General features: G+C 41.9%; 1 pseudogene; it reads right to left on the reverse strand.

Annotated features, from left to right (window-relative positions):
* Positions 1 to 694: 694 nt before the first annotated feature.
* On the reverse strand, positions 695 to 2,615 carry LOC142454941 (peroxisomal biogenesis factor 19 pseudogene; annotated as a pseudogene).
* Positions 2,616 to 6,254: the final 3,639 nt, after the last annotated feature.

Here is a 6,254-nt window from a genome sequence, read left to right on the forward strand (position 1 = left end):
TTCAGCTTTAACCTGCACTTACATTTGAGCAATTGACGATCTTCAGCCCTTGGCCTGGTTTTAGCTGCTGATATTGAGCACCTCCAACGTCTCTACCCATTAATGCAGTCAATTTGATTTCTTCGTGTTCCATCTAGAGAAGTTCATGTGCACAGTCTCCTTTTATGTTGTTGAAAGTGATGTATTTGCTATGAACAAGTTTGGGGTCTTGAAAAATTCTATAATATGATTCCCAGCTTCATTTTTATCACTAAGTCCATATTTTCTACCTATTGTGACTTCCTCTTTGCTTCCAATGTTTACAATCACTGGTACTTCTCCATGCATGTTGATTGTATGTTATACCAATTTCCAGCTGAAGTCATTGGTAGAATTCTTCAATTTGTTCATGACTAAATTTGGTGATTGGGGTTGACTATTGAATATTAATTGTATTGATTAAATTTCATTAAAGATGGATAGATATAATATTATCACAGACAGTACTGTACTTCATGATTAATTTTGCAAGGACCTGTTTGACAATGAATGCCACATTTCTCTTGATTGTTTTATTCCCAGCCTAGTAAATCATGAGATTTTCTGATTCAAACTGGCAAAATACCAGTTCATTTGAGCTCACTAATGCCTGGGACATGGATCTTGGTCTCCTTCATTCTTTTTCTTTTTGACCACTTGCAATTTTCCTAGAATCTTTTTTTTCTCGCTCAGAATATTTATTAGACAGTGCCCCACAGGCCTGCAGGAAAAGGGGCCCGGGTTACACCATTTCCCGGATCCCAAGTCACCTCCCTGAATCAAGGGACAGGATCTGAAGGGAAATCAGAAGTCTCAAAGAAACCAGAATGTATCTGTAGAAGATCAGTCATATCCCAGCCCTTACATAACAACTGTCTGCTTGCTGTGGGGAAGGGGGTTGTTGTGAGTCTAGGAACTATAGGTGAACTAGAAAGGAAAAGGAAATAGGGTGGATTTTTTCTTGTCCCTGCTTAGGCTCAGCAATAAATAAGTATTTTAAAAAGAGAGAAGAGGAAAGACGGGGGCAAAGGAAGGTCAGGGGCTGAGTTCACCTAGCTCACATGGCATTGTAGAAAGAACCAGGAGAGTAATTTGGGTTCATGGCTGAAACAGGGAGGGCTTCTCTCCCAATTAAACCGTTCTTATCAGAGAATTCAGAGCAGTCTGAAGGGGGAGGGCATGATGACAAAGCACTGCTCCAGCCTAGATCCGCCCTGTTCCCAAAGGCCCTTCCCAGAACTGGAGAAATAGAGTACCAGGTTTTTGTCCTGGCTCCCTGGGCCCAACGCAGGGGACAGAGACAAGGCACAAAGACCCTGGGTGTGAAGGTGATTCTCGATCGGTGTGGCCATAAATAACATCATTTGGGGAGAAGGAAGAAGGTGCTTGCCCCAAGAGGAAAGCCCTCCTTTGCTGGGCCTGTTAGCAGCAGAACCACAATTGAGTAGGGCTAACAGAAACGGCCTACAGAATAGGTCTTCTTCCTAGAGGAGACGAAAAGCCTCAGCTGGTATGGCACAGTCTTGGTGGGATGGCAGAGGGCACTGGGCAGATCTCTCCACAGATGACACTCCTGCCTCAGCTACCCAGGGCTCTGCTGACTCCGGATGTTTCCCATGGCTGGGAACCAGGGAGGAAAACGTGTGGTGTTTCACATGATCAGACACTGTTCACCATTGGCACCTGGTGGGCCTGACAGAATGAGGGCATCCAGGTCAAAGTTGAGGCCAGGAGGCATCTCCCCAGCCAGTTCTTTTGGGGGATGACCCAAGTCCTGTAGCTGCTGCATAAGATCCAACACCATCTCAAAGCGAGCCTTTTGAGTGGCCTCACTGTCGGTAGGGGACTCTGCCTCAAACTGCTCACATATCTTGCCCATGACACTGTGCTGCTCCTGATATTTCTCAAACTGCTCTGGAGGTAGAGATTCACGGTGACTCTGCAACCACTCGGGGAACTTTTCTGTGATCTCCTTCAGCGATGGGTACAGCACATCCTTAGATAGTAGGTTCTGCATGATACTCTGCATGATGGGAAGGATGTTTCCTTCTCCATCCCCTTCATCCATCCTCAGCCCCTCCATGGCCTTGTTCAGCTCTTCCTCCGACATGCCTGAGTTCTGAAGGTCAGTGGCATTTTTGGCTAGTCCACTTAATGTTTCTTTCAGGCAAGAAGTGAATTCTTGCTTGGAGTTGGCATCACTGCCCAATCTGCCGGCGGTCTCGGAGAGCTTTTGGAACTGCTCTACCAGGTGGGGCTCCTCCTCAGCCAACCCTTCATTGCCTTCTCGAACTCTGCAGTGGCTTGGGAAGCCAACTCACTGTCGAACAGTTCCTGGAAAAACTTCTCTTGGGAGGCGAAGAGGGCATCTTTAGCTGTGTCTCCTGGTGATCTCTTGTGCGGTCCCGATGCGTCTGCAGCAGTAGTGGTGGTGGTGGTGGTGGTGGTGGTGGTGGTGGTGGTGGTTGGGGGTGCTGGGGAGGGTTTGGCCTTATCGAAGTCATCAAGAGCACTTTCCAGCAGCTCTTCCAGTTCCCGGTCAGCGTCCGCCCCAACGCCGAAGTCCTCCTCAGCGGCGGCCATCTTGCTACCTCCGGCCTGCCGTAGGGGCGGGACTGCTCCTTAGAATCTTATTTCTCACATTCCAATTGCCACTAAGTAGCAGATTTCTGTAACTGTTTCTCCTGAATCGAGTCATGCCTTATCAGCCAATAAAGATCCCAAAGGCTCCAGCTCTTCTTCCATTCTATTTTGAGTGCCTTAGAACCAGTGGACGCATCCTCCAGCCCTGTCTCCAATCGTGTCTGCTTCCGTTCACTGTGCTTTCAGTATCTGACAATGTTAAGCCCTGCAAAAGGTTTTCAGTATCTCCTTCTGCCAAGGGGAGGGGAGTCTTTCTTGGTTGTCTGGAAGCCTTTTTCAAATGCCAGCTGGGTACCAAAAATGAACAGGGTTTGCAGAGCTTTCAGACTAAGAGCACACAACGAACAAGGAATCACTACCCTCATTGGAGGAAATCACCTCTGAAAATTTTAACCATAGCTTTGAAATATTGTCAGGTACTGAACGCCCAAAGAATGGAAGCAGAGCATTGTGGGAGACAGTGCCATAGGCTGGGCATTGCAAGCGTGACTGATGGGCTTCCTTCTCAGGGCGGAGTCGATGTTGGTCACCAGAATCGGGTAGGACCTGTGTGAGTGGAGCCTTCAGCAACATCTTTTGCTGATTGGACAGGACTGGAGGTAAGAGAGACAATTAAAAAACTCTGCTAACGATCAGAATTTGGAATGTGCAAAGTAGGAATCTAGGAAAATTGAAAGTCATCAAAAATATTATTCTGGTATCTCTGCCTTATAAAATAAATTCAGAAAGAGTCTCTTTTGCTTTTAGTTTCTTTAAAAACTTGTAGAAAAATTTGTACCACTTCTTTTCTAAGGATTTGAGAAAATTCACCAATAAAATTGTGTCTGGTGCTTTCTATTTTGGAAGTTTATTCATTGCTACTTGAATTTTTTTAACTAGATATAAGCTTATTCAGATAATCTGTTTCTCCTGCTGTGAATTTTGTTCAGTTGTGTCTTTCTTGGAAATTTTCCATTGATCCTTTTTTTCTATTTATCATATATAAAGTTGTGGTTCATATAAATTCCTTTTGTTATACCTTTAATATCCATTGGATCTGTTGTAATGCTCCCTTTTCACGTCCATACTAGGAAAGTCTGTTTCCCTGAGCCTCTTAGTTGCTTAGTCTCTCTCTATTAGGCTGACTAACTGAATCTCTCTTACAGTTTATCCTGGCAAGAGATTTATTTATTTAATGATTTTTCAAAGGATTAGATTTTTATCTTATTGAGTTTCTCAATAGAGCTCTTCTTTCTTTCTTTCTTTCTTTCTTTCTAAGCAAAAGGGAAGAAATTTATTGGAGCCCATACAGGAAGCCCTAGGGGGGCCCAGCATTGATTCTTCCTTTATTTTTATCTTGTTTTGCTTAATTTATATTTCATTTGCTCTTCCTTTTTGGGTGTCCTAAAGTGGAAACTATCATTATGTTGGGGATTTTGTTATTTCCTAATATATACATTAAATGCTATAATTAACTTTCTGAACACTGCTTTGGCTGCATCCAACACTTTTTGATAAGCTGTACTATCATTTTCATTTAGTGGAAATAACTTTTTATCTGTGTTGAGATTTCTTTGGTGCATGTGTTTTCCACAACTAAATTTTTGAAATTGCAAAGTTTTGGGGTGTTTTTTGGCATGTTCCTATCACCTTTCTGTTATTCCCTTCTGCTTTCGTTTCACAGTGATCTGAGAGCATACTTGTATGATTTTTACCCTTTTAATTTTGTGGGATAAGCATTTGAATTGTGGTGCTGGTGAAGAATATTGAAAAGACTGCTAAAAGGACAGAACAATCTGTCTTGGAAAGAGTCTTGGCAAAGTAGAAGGCTGATAAAAAAGAGGAAGGCCTTCAAGGAGATGGATTGACTGTGTGATAAAAAGGGATTTAAGCTTAAGAACAATTGTAAGGATGGAGTAGGACTGTGTGGTGTTTTGTTCTGTTGTGCATAGGGGCTCTCTGGGTCAGAACCAATTCAATGGCAACTAACAACAACAATTCTGTTAAGGTAGTTTTATGGCACAGAATATGGTTTATCTTGGTGAAGGTCTCACGTAAGCTTGAGTAGAATTCGTATTCTCTTGTTTTTGGAAGAATTAGTCCATAAGTGTCAATTAGATTACTTGGTTGATGGCACTATGAAAATCAACTATATTGTGATTGATAATTTCCCTGATGTATCTGTCAATTATTGATCCTGGAGTGAGTGTCTTTGACTGGTTCTCTAGAGAAGTAAAATCAGTGATGCTTGTGAGGGGACTTCAAAAGAAAAATTCCATTATATTTCCATTATATTTTTTTCCATGAGCTTCTTGAAGTTCCCTGATATAAGGAGCCTTCGAAGAAATTGGCACTTTGGGACAAAAGAAAAATTCCATTATATTTCCATTATATTTGTTCCATGAGCTTCTTTATTTTTAAGAAATTAATTTCCTTTTATTAAAAAACCAAAAGAGATTACATGTTAAAATGTGAGAAATGTAATGGTGAATTTTCTATTTTTTTTTTACCATTTAAAAAAAATTTATTAGGGGCTCATACAACTCTTATCACAGTCCATACAAATACATACATCAATTGTATAAAGCACATCTGTACAGTCTTTGCCCTAATCATTTTTTTCTCTTCTTTTTTTACATTTTATTAGGGACTCATACAACTCTTATCACAAGAAGATTGGCACTGTGGGACATACATTAGATTAATAACTGCCACCAGTGACTACCAGTTAGAAGGTGTAGTCATGTGCTCCCATAAAGAATTATAGTCTTAGAAACCCTATATCAATGGAAACCTACTCAATGACACAGGTGGGTTGTATACCTCTCAACTCACTGCCACTGAGTTGATTTTTACTCTTTGACTCTGTCATACAAAGTGGATAAATAAGCTGTTAAGTCTCAGGCTTCAGCTAGTAGCAACTCCCAGGATAGGTGGGAAAAACAGCAGGACACTTGCTCAAGTTTAAAAAACAAGTGGTTAGATGATACAAACAGATGTAGGAGAGTCAACAAGCCAGAAAACTTTTCCAGAAAGTTCATGGATATTGGAAGCAATCTGCCTTTCAGTCGATTGTCTCCTCCTTCCAGATCTCGCCATGGAGGGTATTACCTAACATCAGGTCTCGCCACGGGGAATAAATACAGTATAACTGCCGAACGACTGGGAATCATGATGCACCCATGTTGACACACAGCATTAACCATCATAAGCAAATAACAATTGCAATAACAGCATACTCCATCTTTTTAAAAATCATTTTATTGGCGGCTCGTACAATTCTTATCACAATCCATACCTGCATCTATTGTGTCAAGAACATATGTACATTTGTTGCCATCACCATTCTCAAAACATTTGCCTTCTACTTGAGCCCTTAATATCTGCTGCTCATTTCCCTCCTCCCTCCCCACTCCCCCTACCTCATGAACCCTTCATCATTCATAAATTATTATTATTTTGTCATATGTTACACTGTCCGACATCTCCCCCTGCCATTGTCTCTCCTGTCCATTCCCCAGGGAGGAGGCTATACATAGATTCTTGTAATCAGTTCCCCCTTTCTACCCAATATTCTCTCCACCCTCCAGGCATCACCACTCCCACCACTGGTC

This window comes from Tenrec ecaudatus, chromosome 8 (assembly GCF_050624435.1).
Source record: "Tenrec ecaudatus isolate mTenEca1 chromosome 8, mTenEca1.hap1, whole genome shotgun sequence".
Classification (NCBI taxonomy): Eukaryota; Metazoa; Chordata; class Mammalia; order Afrosoricida; family Tenrecidae; genus Tenrec; species Tenrec ecaudatus.